The sequence below is a fragment of the Lynx canadensis genome, chromosome C1 (genome assembly GCF_007474595.2).
Source record: "Lynx canadensis isolate LIC74 chromosome C1, mLynCan4.pri.v2, whole genome shotgun sequence".
In the NCBI taxonomy this organism is placed as follows: Eukaryota; Metazoa; Chordata; class Mammalia; order Carnivora; family Felidae; genus Lynx; species Lynx canadensis.
This window is the reverse complement of record NC_044310.1, coordinates 28524989-28538995: the sequence shown is the minus strand read 5'-3', so window position 1 is coordinate 28538995 and position 14007 is coordinate 28524989.

Sequence of the window (14007 nt, the reverse complement as noted above, 5' to 3'; positions counted from 1 at the left end):
AGAGGAAATCCACATAAAATTTTTTAATGTTTATTTTTTGAGAGACAGAGACAGAGCATGAGTGGGGGAGGGGCAGAGGGGGAGACACAGAATCTGAAGCAGGCTCCAGGCTCTGAGCTGTCGGCACAGAGCCTGATGCAGGGCTTGAGCTCATGAACCAGGAGATTGTGACCTGAGCCGAAGTTGGATGCTTAACTAATTGAGCCACCCAGGCACCCAGAAGTCCACATTTTGAACCATGGCATTTACAGCCTGGCCCCAACTTCTTTTCCAGTTTCACTCCTCACCATTCCCCGATGCCCTAACAAGTTCCTACAAGGCATCATTTCCTGATACTCTGGGCTTTCGTGAAACATCCTCGTCCTAGCCCATGCTATTCCTTCTGTTTGGAATGCTTCCCCACGCCCACCCCAGCCCTTTTCTCTGCCCGATGAACTCCTACTCTTTTAAGACCCTCCTCAAATGCCATCTGCTCTGTGAAGTCCTCTCTGTCCCACGCTGGGTTTATGATTCCATTGCCCCCTCCCCACTGAGCTCATGTGCATCCCTCTATCCTGGTACATTTCACTCTGTCTAGTAATTGCTTGTTTACTTGTGGGATGGTGTCAGATGCACCCGTGGGCTGGCACCCAACCCAAGACAAGGCACAGAGCAGGGACCTTGTTGACACGCACTGCGTGTGACCCACAGTGGGCAAAGACCCCCAGCCTTCCCCTTGTATGCCCCAAGGCAGCACTTGCTCTATCACCCTATCTTGCCAAGTGAAAGCAGCCTCCGTCTTTTAAATGATGGCTTCCCTCCTCCTTGCAGAAAGGGCACCTCATTGAAATTCACCAGGAATGGGCAGTTTCTGACATGAGTCTCTTGGCTGGTCATAGATACAGCTGCCAACACTGGCGCTCCTGGAAGCAGAAGGGTTTTTGATCATGAACTGCAAGCATACCTTTTACCACTAAATTTAGACCCTTGGGGAAAAGCAGCCTTTTCCCTTTCTCTACCTGCCTCTCCCGGGCCCCTCTGACTCCTCCCTCCCCACTTTCTTTTGGTTTGTGAAGCTGGGGAAGGGAGGTGGCTGCGGGCCCCACAGGGGTGGTGCAAATGGGGGTGTGGGAGAAGTTTGCTCACAGTGGTTTGGGGAAGAGCTAGGCAGGTGGGAGGAGGCTGGAGACTTTCACCTCCAGCTCTGTCAGTGCAGGCGACTCTCTTCTGTATTGTTTGATAAACATGGACGATGGGCTCCTTAGTGAGCCCACAGTGATCTGGAGGCTCAAGGCAAGATGGTGGCCTTGGAGAGAACAGTAAACATAACATTACTAAGAAGAAGATGTCACCAGGTAGCCCTGACTCTGTGCTGGGCACATTGAGACCCTGCTCTAAATGCTTTTCATCTGTCAGCTCGTTAGTTCAACCCTTTGTGGTGGGTTTTATTATTATTCCTGTTTTACAGATGAGAAAATGGAGGCCACAGAGAGATGACCTCATGTTAACTGTTCTCTGGGCAAATGGGGAAACTCAGGCTGGCCCAGACACCACTGGAAGGAGGTTGTGGATGAGTCTGTATTATGAGTATAAGAAGAAGAAGAGTATTGGAAATCCCAAGGACATTCTGGCTGTAGCTTTGAGAGAATTATTTTTCTTCTCCAAACCTATTCTTTCTTATCTAAACAGTAAGATAATTATGTCTTATTGGAAAGTTGAATGTTAGGATCCGGTGAACTCATACAAGTAAAATGCCTAGCATATTATAGATAAATCAATAAACAGTAGCTGTCATTATTAATTACCTAATTGCTCCCTTCGTCGTGCTCTTTCTCTTTCAGATGCTTCCCTTCCAGAAGCTTATCAGACTGTTTTAATAATCTTATCATGTATCTGTCTTGCTGCTATACTCTGAGCCCCTCAGAGGTAATGGCCAGTCTTATCCACTTCTGGGCTCTTTAACTGACAGATGGGAGATTCCATATGGGGAAACTGAGGCTTTGAAAGGAAGCTGTTTGACCAAGAGGACAAACTAAGATGTGGGGGATCCCAGGTCCCCCTTCAAGATGCCGTGCAGGCTTGTATGATCTGTGATCCATAGTCAGAAAGGTGGGTGGAGGAAGACCCCATCCAGGGCCTGTGACTGCCCAGGTGGGAAGCTGCAGGTTCCTGGGGCCTGCAAGAGGGGAGAATGGGGATGGGGGTCAATGAGCTGTCCTGGGCCAGAGCTCACAGGCCTAGGGAAGAGGGTGCCTACAGAAGACAGATGACAGACATAGGACCTGGTGAGCAGTGAGATGTGGGGGTGAGTGAGAGGGAAGAGTCCAGTTTACTCCTAGGTTGCCTTGGAATACAGGAGGGATATGAGACTTTGTGGGTGGAAGGGGAGGCTCCTGAATTAGACTCTGGAAATGCTCAAGGGAAGGAGTTCATAGGACGGGTCTCTAAGGGTGTCTAGCAGGTTATTTGCCTGTAAGGAGTTGTGAGCAGGTGCCGACATCTGCCACAATCTGTGATCCTATGACGTGGTTGTTCACTGAGCTGGCAAAGTATAGCACAAGAGCTGGATCATAGGACTTGATTCCTGGCTCTACTGTAACTTGCTAGCTGTGTGACTTTGGGCATATTACTCAACCCGAGTCTCAGTTTTATTTTCTATAAGAGAAGGATGATTGGAAATTACCTCCCAGCATGTTGTCGTAAAGGTCAAATGAAATAAAATAAGTCAGTGAAGGAACATAGTAAGAGCTCAGTAAATAATGAGCACTGTTATGAGCTCTTCCTGCCGCTAGAATGCTGACTCCCCTTGTCTTGGTGCCTTCCTTCCTATGTCAGCCTCTCCCATCCCAGCAGTACTGAATACCCAGCTGTTCATCATAGGTACTCTAAACCTCTCTATCCTTCAGAGACCCTTGTCTCTTAAGTGTCCCCTTCGGCCCTTTTGGGCAACTGACCAAGGAGAAGCAGAGAGTTGTGACTTGTGTTCCTCCAGTGAGATGTCACTTGAGTTTTGAATGTACCTTCAGTGCCTTGACCCACGGGTGTGACTAATGGTGGGAATGTTCAACAGGGTGATAGGGTCGGGACAGTTGTTTTGGGGGCAGAGGGATCTTTCTAGTGCTGGTCAGACCAGCACATTCAGAAGTTGTCTACTGTGTCTTCATGTATGGACATCTGTAATGAGCATAAAGCTCAGACTGAGAGGGGATCTGGAAGTTCTCACCTGGGATTGAAAACTTCATGCCCTTTTGAGTGGGAGGTCTTCTGGAAAATGCTGTAGTCCTCTCAGTAGGACCAGGAGGCTCTGGGATTAGTCCATCTCTCCCTCCCTCCTGTTCCCAGATTCTGGGAAGTCAGGGAGGTAGTGGACAACTGCTTGATGTATAACACATGTCCCAAATGTGGAAGGGAGGGAAGACAAAGCCATTCCCCAAAGATCAGGAAGCCCATGTTTAAGTCCTTCCCTTCCCTTTACCAGATATGTGGTCTTAGACAAGCAACTGCCCTGCTCTGAGCCTCAGTTGCCTAAAACATGGGGATCATAATAACTGACTCCTTTAGCAGACTGAACATTTAGACCAGTATGTTCACTTGGTTGCGGCAGAAATTGAAGCCCAGACTGCAAAGGGGCTTGCTCAAGGTCATGAGGCCAGAGTTTGGCTGCCAAACCTAGTCATGTGGTATTGCTTAGTCAAGTGTTGCAAGAGGGTAAGGGATGGTGTTGTATTGGTATGGGACTGTGTTGGACAGACCTGATTACTTGCTTAGGCTCTCAGATCCATGGAAGGGAAGGAGGATGCCCCTCTGCAGAATCCTTTACTGCTACACTTAGAAGCCAGTGGAATCTCCACTGGAGATTCCTGGAGGAAGCTGTAAGGCTCAGAGACTTTGACACAGTGTATATGTGTCTCAGAGGTCACAAAGCTCTGGTCACACACAAGGTGCAGGCTGCCTTTGAAGCTCTTCTCAGTGACTCTCTGAAAAGTTTTAGGTCTCAACTCAGCTACAAAATGAATGAACTGCTCATCTCACCAGCACAGAGCACATTTGGGCCAAACTCCTCGCTCAGTTTTATGGGGCCAATACATCTGCAGAATCACTTACCCGTCACTCTGCAGACGGAATGCATTATTTCGGAAAACTTTCTTTTCCCTTTCCCCCCAAAAACTTTTATTCCCTGGCGGAAATGGTTTATCAACGTCTGTAAGAAACCGCTCAGATCTTCTTGGCAACCCCTGATACCATAAAAGAGTGGCAGTACGAATGCAAATGAATTGGAGGGCATTAAAAAACCCTCTTGCTTCGGCAGCTGAAGTGGAGAAGGACCGGATGATGGATAGCACGAGGCTTTCCGCTGAGCGATTTTGCTCTTTTTACAGCTGCCAATGGCTGATGTATTTCATCTTTTGTTTCCTTTACTGCCGCTTAAGCAAGCACCCTCAGGCTGGGGGTCTGTCCCTGGGCACCCACTTCATCTTGCCCCCTGGGGACGGCTCCAGCCAGCTGTTTTGCACTTACTGCCTGATTCAGGGAAGGCACGGCTGGCCCAGCTGGGTGGGGCCCCAGGGGAGCGCCCCTCCTATAATTGCTGAGCTCAGTAGCAGAGACTGCTGAGGACCTGGAAATCCTGTCCACATCCCTTTCTCTTCCACCCCTGTTTATTGAGGCCCGCCGTGCTCCCAGCACAGGGAGGACGCCAAGAAGTGGAGGACACAGGCCTGACTTCAACGATCTTTCCCTCATCCCCGAACAGTTACACACTATGCACATGGCAAAGGCTCGCACAGGCTTCCTGCGCCCACTCTTCTCCACGTGTACTCGCGCACACGCTCACACTCACCTACACACCAGCACAAACGCACATGGAAACACGGTCACCCACACGAATGCCAGAGTACGCACTTGGGTGTGCCCAGAAACACACAACGAAGCCCCACCAACGCGCAAACCTGTGGGCATCTGCAAACATGCGCACAGAAACACAAGCGCATTCTCCCGTACACCCACACATGAAGAAGTTAAACAATAACACAGAACGGCGTCTGATCCAAAGCCAGAGTGAGGGGGCTGATAAGAGAGGATTCAGAGGATGTCTGCAGTGGAAATAATGTTGATGTGGGAAGTTTGCCTTCTAGACTCAGCTCGGCCTCTCTTCCACACTGATGTCTGCAGTGGAAATAATGTTGATGTGGGAAGTTTGCCTTCTAGACTCAGCTCGGCCTCTCTTCCTAGTTGTGTGATCTCGCTCAGGCTCTTAGCCTCTCTGAGCCTTGGCTTCTTATTTGAAATGAGGCCCCTCCCGATACAAGAGCTCATGATTTGGTGAAATCAGAAGTTCAGAGGTCAGTGTGGGCTGCTGTAATGATAGTAATAGTAATAATAATCATAGCCAACCTATATTGAGTACTTGCCATGTTCTGTGCCCTGTGTTAAGCACTTGATACCCATTATCTCTTTTAATCTCTGCAACAATACTAAAAGATGAGCACGGTTAGCGGCGCCTGGGTGGCTTCAGCCGGTTAAGTGTCTGACTTCGGCTCAGGTCATGATCTCACGGTTCGTGGGTTCGAGCCCCGTGTTGGGCTCTGTGCTGACAGCTCAGAGCCTGGAGCCTGCCTCCAATTCTGTGTCTCGCTCTCTCTCTGCCCTTCGCCCGCTCACGCTCTGTCTCACTCTGTCTCTCAAAAATAAATAAGTGTAAAATTACAAAAAAAAAAAAAAAAGATGAGCACAGTTCTTAGCTGTGTTTTACAGGGGAGGAAACCACACTTCAGAGAGGCGAGGTTACAAGCCCAGGGTCACACAGCAAGCGGTGGTAGAGTCTGTATTGGAAGCCCAACAGGCTGGCTCCCGGACCCACACGTCTGGCTACACTGACAGGGTGCTGAGTTGGATTCGTGCTGGGTACTGGGAACCAGGCGATGAAGGACACACGTTCCCTGCCCTGGAGAGGCCCGCAGTTCAGCGGGGAGGCAGCCCTGTGCCAGACAGTCGGAGCGAAGAGTTGCTTGATGCTGGGGAGCTTGGGTTCACGGAGACCCACCTCTGTGTGCTCGTGACGGCTCTCCCTTGTGACTCGTGTGGACCAGGGCAGCTCAGCCTGGCCCTGGTGGTGTGCCACTGCATGGGGTTTCTCTGGCTGGGGCGGGCACCTTGTATCCAGATAAGGAGTTGCCAGTCAAACTTGAAAGGCCAGAACTCTTCTGGGAGGATGTGTTGTGGGTGTCTTTGTATCTCAGGTGCGCCTGACCTTCAAGGGGCGCCTGACCTTCGGTGATGTCACCCGGTGATGTCCTGTGTCCTGCGCTGGGGCCTCTGTAGCTCATTATGATGGCTTTGAGCAAATTAGGAAAAGAGGATTAGGAAAAGACGGAAGATTGCAGCACTGTGCCAGGGGATGGTATGGGGTGTGGACTGGATCCTCTCCTCGTCTCTATGTGTGGTGACCCTGGTAGGGTCAGAGGGAGGGAGAAGGCACAGGATGGGGAGATCAGAGGTCCTCACAGGGCTTGTTCATGCAATGGGAGAAGGAAGGTCATGGGACCTTTTGTTGGTTTCTCAGGAGAGGGAGTAGGGTGACCCTGTGGTGGGATGTAGACATGGAGGAAAGGGCTAAAAGGGTTTGCCAAACCATGATAAACACAACAAAAAATGCTTGTCAAAGGGTGGGGGGTGCCTCAGTGGGTCAGTCGGTTGAGCGTCTGATTCTTTTTTTTTTTTAAGTTTATTTTGGAGAGAGAGACAGAGTGAGTGGGGGAGGGGCAGAGAGAGAGAGAGAGAGAGAGAGAGAGAGAGAGAGAGAGAATCCTAGGCAGGCTCTGCACTGTCAGCACGGAGCCACATGTGGGGCTCGAACTCACAAACCATGAGATTATGATCTGAGCTGAAACCAAGAGCCGGACGCTTAACTGACTGAGCCAGCCAGGTGCCCTGAGCATCTGACTCTTGATTTTGGCTCAGGTCATGATCCCAGGGTCGTGGGATTGAGCCCTGAGTTAGGCTCCGTGCTGTGCATGGAGCCTGCTTGAGATTTTCTCTCCCTTTCCCTCTGCCTCTCTCCTCTCCTCCGCGCGCTCTCTCTCTCAAAAAAAAAGCTTGTCAAGATTGTGCATCCAGGGGCGAGTGGCAGGGGTGAAATTTGCATGCAAGTCTGACTCCCAAGGTTGGAGACCAAACTATTGTACTGTGCTACATCCCCAAATCTGCCCTGAGCACCTACTGTGTGCTTGTGGGACTGTAGGACAGAGGAGGTCAGAGGGCGCTGAGATAGCAGCTGACCTGGACAATGTGAGCTGATCGAGGAAACACGCAGCGACATACATGAGCGCACGGGGAGCGAATGACCGGTTTTCTGACGGTGCTTTGCCGCTATACACTCTTCTCTCGGAAAGGGGTGCCTGACCTTCGGTTTTGCCTTCCTCGTGCTCTCGGCCTCCATTCAGTCCAGCTTAGGGCCGTGCCCCCCATGACGGCAGGCGCCTCTATCCCAGGGCCTCGGGCACAGCCCGGCACTAGGAGCTATGTAGAGTCCTGCCCCTGGGGCTGTGTAGGGTCCCCTTGAGACCCCCACCTCCCCTGTAAATCCGTGCAACTCCAGCCTGTCTCCGCTCTCCCTGGCCCATGGCATCCTTCTTTTCAAGGATGGATGGTCCAGGTCACCTCTGAGGGTACTTCCAGAATCCTTTCCCCTCTCTTTCCATAGAAATCTCCTGCTCTCTAAAGGCTTAGGTTCTCTTTGACTGTGTTATGGGTCTTAATGAGGCCTGACCACATGCCATGGGGACCCAAGACAGAGGACCTCCCTGTCTTCCCTGAGCTGTGTGGGTAGATTTGTTCCATCCATCCTGGTGCTGGGGTGGGGGCCCTCAGAGAAGGAAGGTATGGTTGTGGTTGGGGCTTCCACCTTGGTTTTGTGGTTTTTTTTAACTTAAAAAAAATTTTTTTTAATGTTTATTTATTTTTGAGAGAGAGATCACACAAGCAGGGGACAGACAGAGAGAGAGGGAGTCACAGAATTCGAAGCAGGCTCCAGGCTCTGAGCTGTCAGCACAGAGCCCGACGTGGGGCTCAAACCCATGAACCGCGAGATCATGACCGGAGCCGAAGTCAGATGCCCAACCAACTGAGCCACCCAGGCGCCCCTCTGCCTTGGTCTTGAGTGGAACAGCTAGGCGCTCCCTGAATAGACTCTGGGTGCCGGGGTCTGGCCCTGGGGACCAGCCTAGTCCTGCTTTGCACTTGTGTGTTCAGGACCGAACCTGCCTAGACAAGGGGAAACTGAAGCCAGGAGACAGGGATGCACTTGGCTAAGGTCAAATAGTGAGTTAGTGGCAGAGTCGGGACCCAAATCTGGTTCCTTGTATTCTTTTTTTTTTTTTTAAGGAAAAATTATAGGTGGTATGTGCTTGCAGTAATACACTTAACCACTAAGGAAATATAAAGTAAAAAGTGAAAGTTTCTCCATCCCTGTCTCCTATCCCACCTTCCAGAGACAGTCAGTGTCAAAAGTTTGCCGTGCTCTTCCTTTTTTCTGTACACGTGTGTGTGCACACATGCACTCACACACACACACACACACACACACACATCTACTCACCTACATACACATATGCACCTAAACGTGAGGTTTTGTTTGTTTGATTTTGCAAAAATAGGAACGTACTACACTTTTCTGTGATGATGATGATGGTGGTGATTTGTAGCTCTTTAAGTCTGGAAAGACCAGGCACTTGCCCTGGAGAGTTTACAGTCAGAGTGACGTGCCACGAAAAAAATGCAAGTCCCTCAATCGCATTTATGTGCCCAAAGAAGGCAACGTGGGCTTGGGGACCGCTCAGGCGGAGGCTGGATTTATACAGATGAGAGTGGTCTTACAGAGGGCGGGGGGCCAGCTGAGCAGAGGCTTCCCAGAGGTGACAAGAGAGCTGAGCTGAAGGCCTTGTGTCAGGGAATAGGAAGGGGGAGGCTGGACTGAGAGAAGGCCCTGAATGCCAAGGAGAGGAAATGGCAAATTATACCAGGCAGTGGGGAGACTCTGGAAGACAAAAGTGGAAGTGATGCTTCTGGAAGAAGGAGGACCCGTCTCCATTGCGTGTGCACGTGCGTGTGCACGTGCGTGCGTGCTGGCGGGGGCGGCTGCCCTGGAGATGGTGGGATGCGCTAGCTGGGAGGAGAGGGTGTGAGGCTGTGGTCCCCAGAGGTGTGATGATGGCAGCCTGGACAGACTATGGGAGTGGATGGAGAGATGGCCTGGAGGAAACTTCTGGACCAGTGGCCAGCTGGCAGCAGGGATGAAGGAGGACCGGAGTGATGGAAGTGCTTGACTTTGTGGAAACAGGAGCAGGGGCGGGGCCCCTGGGACACTGGAGGTCAGGACGGGGCCGGGGTCCTGGGGACGTCGGGTGGAGGCAGTAGGGGACTCTGGATTTGGAAGCCACAGGTAGGGGTGAAGTCAAGATTTGTTAGCAGTCCCTGGGACACTGAATTGTGTCTCCAGGGTCCTCGAAGGGGCAGGGCCAAGACTGGCTAGTGTCCTCAGTCTGCCTACTCTGTCCCTCCCTTCCCGGCCCCCTACCTCCTGCTTCCCCCTCTTCTGCCTTCTGAGGGCCTCTGACCTTGTCAGCCTCATTCTTGGGGTTCTGTGAACCCTCCCCTGAGGGGCCAAGTAGAGAGACAGGACAGGGACTCCCGCTGCTTCACCGCTGTCTTTTGTTATGGCAAATGGAGGTAAGGGACAAAGGAGAGCCTCAAACACTTCTGGTAGAAGGGGTGACTCAGGAGAACTATAGAGCAGGGGGTGTGAGGGAAAGAATTTTAAGGTTTGGAGGAGGTGAGGCTCTGGGGAAAGGTGGAAAAAAGAGGAAAGGGGTTTTTAAGAGTCTGAAGGGTTTGAACTGGGTCCCGTTTACAATGTTTTGAGAGATTCAAGTAAAGATTGGAATTCCTTTTTAATTGCCTTTGGCCGCCAGACTGTAGCTTTGAATGTAGAACCAAGGCAAGATAGGGCCGCATGGGGCAGAGGAATTAATTTGGATTGCATAAGAAATACTTTCCCCTCCCCTTCTTCACATTTTGTTCCTGAAAATGGGATGCATGTAAACGTGGTGCACACATTGTTAGTAAATTAATGATGGAATTTAGGATTAATGGTGTCAGAGACGGCAGCAAACATAATAGTGTCTTGGTTGAAGGAATACAAACCGACTCAAAGTAGCTTGTTCATAAAGGGAGCTTTGCTCTAAGGATGTTGAGCGTCTCCTGGAGAGAGGTAGCTGGTCCTCAGGAAAGGACCAGAACTGCCAGAGAACCCTCCACCAGTATCTCCCTCTGTCTTTGCTCCTCGCTGCAAATCCTCCCATTTCTGTCTTGCGTTTTTTTCCATCTCTGCAGACCAGCTTCCTTCCTCTGTTTCTCTGGTCCATATGGCAGAGATCTCAACTCTTGCCTCTCTGGGGGTTACACAGATCAGTGCCAAATGCCTCGGAAGGAGCTGAATGTCCCTTAGCTCCAAATCCAAGTTCTTGGAAAATGACTCTGAATGGCCCTGGCAGGATGACGCCCCCCCTCCCCCGGGAATCCCCCTCCACCCTACCAACTTGTGGCCGGAGGAGTGGAGGGCATGGTCGCTGGAAGCCCACGTGGCTGCTGGGAGCCCGCAGCTGCAGCCCCGAGGCAGGGCGGCAAAGAGCAGTTTTTAGAGACAAGAGCCGCCAGGGCAGGCAACCCAGAAGCTGTTTTCAGCAGATATCTCTCCTTTTGAGTGCTTAATTACTATACCAATCCAAGAGTGACTATAAAAATCTGATTTTCTCTGCACTTCAAGACAGAGCGACTTCCCCTGTGTTTTATCTGCTGCTCTGAAGAGGACCCAGGAGGAAGATGGGGGAACAGAGGCTCTTTCTCCAGCTCCAGCCCTGCGGTTTCCCTTAGCTGTGGCTGGCCCCACCCTGCTAGCCTGGGCCGACCCTGCTCCGAGCCAGGAGGGATTGAAGCCTAGCACCTTGGGGCCACTCGGAGTCCTATTCTCTCTGTTGGTGCTTTGTTCTGGCAAATGGACCCCCGCTGGGGGCAAACTGACGCTGGGTCCCCGGACACCTGCTGATGCGCGCCCCGCCCCCCCATGCCCTAGCTCCTTGTAGCCCTGGTTCTGGCACCAGGCCAGCTGCTGGCCTCCGAGCATCACGGTGCTGCCGGGGGTAGTAACTCTAGGGCAAACCTGAGCACATGCTTAGGGCAGCCACAAGCAGGGGCATCGCCAAGGATAAAAGCTTCAGGTGCTACGGACCCTACCCAGAATCTTATAGTCTGAAAACCAGGAAGGCAGATACTTTTAATTTCAAAAAAGCATGATAGTAATGATGTTTAATAAGGTGGCACTCTGTGACAGGTTTTGTTGTCAGTGTCTCATCCCCTTCATCCTGGAGACCACGCTAAGAAGTGGTTGTCACGTCTATTTCAAAAATGAGGAAACTGAGGTACAGAGAACTCAGATAACTTGCCTGAGGTCAGGCTTTAAACCCAGGCAGCGTGGCTCCAGTGCCCATGGCTCTAACCACCGTGCATGCTGCCTTTGTAATTCCTGTCAATTTGGTATCATTTCCAAAAATCAAATTTTATTTTGAATTTTGTAGGGGGAGAGGGGAATGGTAACAACAGTTTTACATTTTTTAGGGCTTCTGAAGATTTAATCCCACCTTGACCTTTTCTGCTTTGAGCTGAGCTGTTATTACTTTTGGTTAGAGGGGGCCTATGGGTTCCACATCTTGCTCTAACCATCTAGAACGTTCCTGTCCATCCAGGTACAAGGCTCCATCCCCTTTGCTTGAGCTCTGGGGTTGACTTCTGTTTTCTGTGTGGGGCTGACAGCTCTTGTTTCACTGAGACCAGCTCTGGGGCCAGCCGGGTCCAACAGGTGGGTGGTGGCCGACGCATGGGGTCTGAACCCTTCCTCCCACCCCTCCTCTGCCGGAGAGACAGCCGGCCTGGCACGGAGGGGCAAAGCCCTTTCACACCCTGCTTGGCCGCTCCTCGCTGGCTCTGGCTCCCTCCTGACAGCCCCGGGCGGGTGGCAGATGGCTCAGCCTCGCCATCACAGAAGCAGCTCCTAGGCGGCCCCAACACATCAGAAGCAGATTTGACTCCAGGCTTTGGCGGTTGGGGGCAGCTCGAGCAGAGCCCTGTTGTGTTTGTTTATTAAACACCTCCGGAACCAGCTGCTCTGAGGTGCCGAGGCCGGGAGGACTGGAGTGGGTCCTGACTGCCCCAGTCCAGGAGGAGGAGGGGGGGGGCAGATTTTCCTGGAAAGCCTTCCCTGGCCTCAGTTCCTCATCTGGGCAATGGAGAGAGCCATCCTTAAGCGAGTGGGGAGCTATAGGGTCAGGGTAATAATAATAAAGGTCATGAAGATGATAATAACAGCTGAAATGTATTGCGTGCTGACCCATACTAACTCTTAGTACTGAAGACTGTACCTGTATTCTCCCCTCAACGAATATGTATTGAGTGTCTACACAATGTCAGGCACATTGTTGGAATGCTACAACCAATGTAGTGCATCCTATAAGCCAGTACTGTTCTAAGCTCCTTATGCTTAATATATTATTTAACTTCACAACAGCCCTGAAGGTAAGTACTCTTATTCTCATTTTACACATGTCAACGTGTGAGACACAGAGAGGTTGAGTAACTTACACCAGGTCACACAGCTAGTAGGTGGTGAAGCCAGGATTTGAACTCAGCAAGTTCAGCCTCGGAGTTTGTGCTTCTAAACTTTGCACATAAAAGCCGTCCTTGAAGATCTGAGAGCTGGTGGGGGCAGAGGTGTGCATGAAACAATTGTACATATTTACGTAGTTGCAGGTTGTTGTAGATGCTGTGAAGGAAATAAATACACTAGTATAGAGATTAGCCTGGGGAGGAATTATTTTAGATACAGTAGTCAGAACGTTTAGTTCTTACCAGACAGAACCTTATGGAGAGTGGGCTTGCTATTTCATTTTCCAGGTGAGTATGGGGAAGCTTTGAAAGATTACACAGGGACCCAAATTCAGGGTCCTAATACCTGCATTCTCGGTCTCTTCTCTGAGGCTCCTTTGCTGTGTTTTGGCCAGGGAAGAGGGCTTTTGGCTGATTATGGGTCTTGGGGTGGGTGGGGTCTTTGGGCCTCTCCCAGAGGATCTGACCTTGCTCTTTGTTTGGAGGCAGCAAGGGGAAATTGTACCCATCTGACTCCCGCGTTGCCAGCCTTCCTGGCCTAGCGTGTGGCATGTGTATCGTATGGTGTGTGTGCGCGCGCCCGCCTGCACTCGCTCGTGTGTGATTGTGTATCTGCCTTCCTCCCTGCAGCCTCCTTTCCACATAGATCATCCCGACCTTTTATTAGGTCACTTTGTAATTGACTGAAATGTCCCAGGTACCTTCTCTTAACTCCAGGGTGATTATGACAATTACGATGATTATCAGTTAAAAAAAGAGAGAGAGAGAGAGAGAGAGAGGGAAAGAGGGCTGGGGGCCTGGGGGCTGGGAATCATGGAGCTGTGCTGTCATTAAGCGACATTGTGTGAGATTGTTCGCCTTCAAAAGGCAGCTGTGAAAAGGAGAGAGTGTCTTTTAAAAAAAAAAAGGCCCATTATGCAGGCGGTTTGGGGCGCACGGTGCTGGCGGGAGGGCTATGGGGTGTAATTAGGGCAGTGACAGCCGGAATTACAGTGGTGCCACCTCTCCTGGAGAAGGGGGAGGTGGAGGAGGGGGCAGGTAATGGCTGGAAAGTTCTGGACCCTTGCCAGGAGCTACGGGGTCCTTTGGTGAGTCAGGGTGACCTGGGACTGGGCAGACGGCACAGGGAGCGCTGGCTGCCAGAGCTGTTTATCTCTACAGCAGGAAGGGGGCTTCTTATTTTTGGAAGTCTTTTATGATGGCTTGACGCCCCTTCCAGGCTTTTAGAGCATTCCCACTCCAACGGGGAGTTGGCAAAGGAAAGCCAATTGTGTGGAACAGAGGATGTAGATAAATAATTTCCCAGCCTCCTTC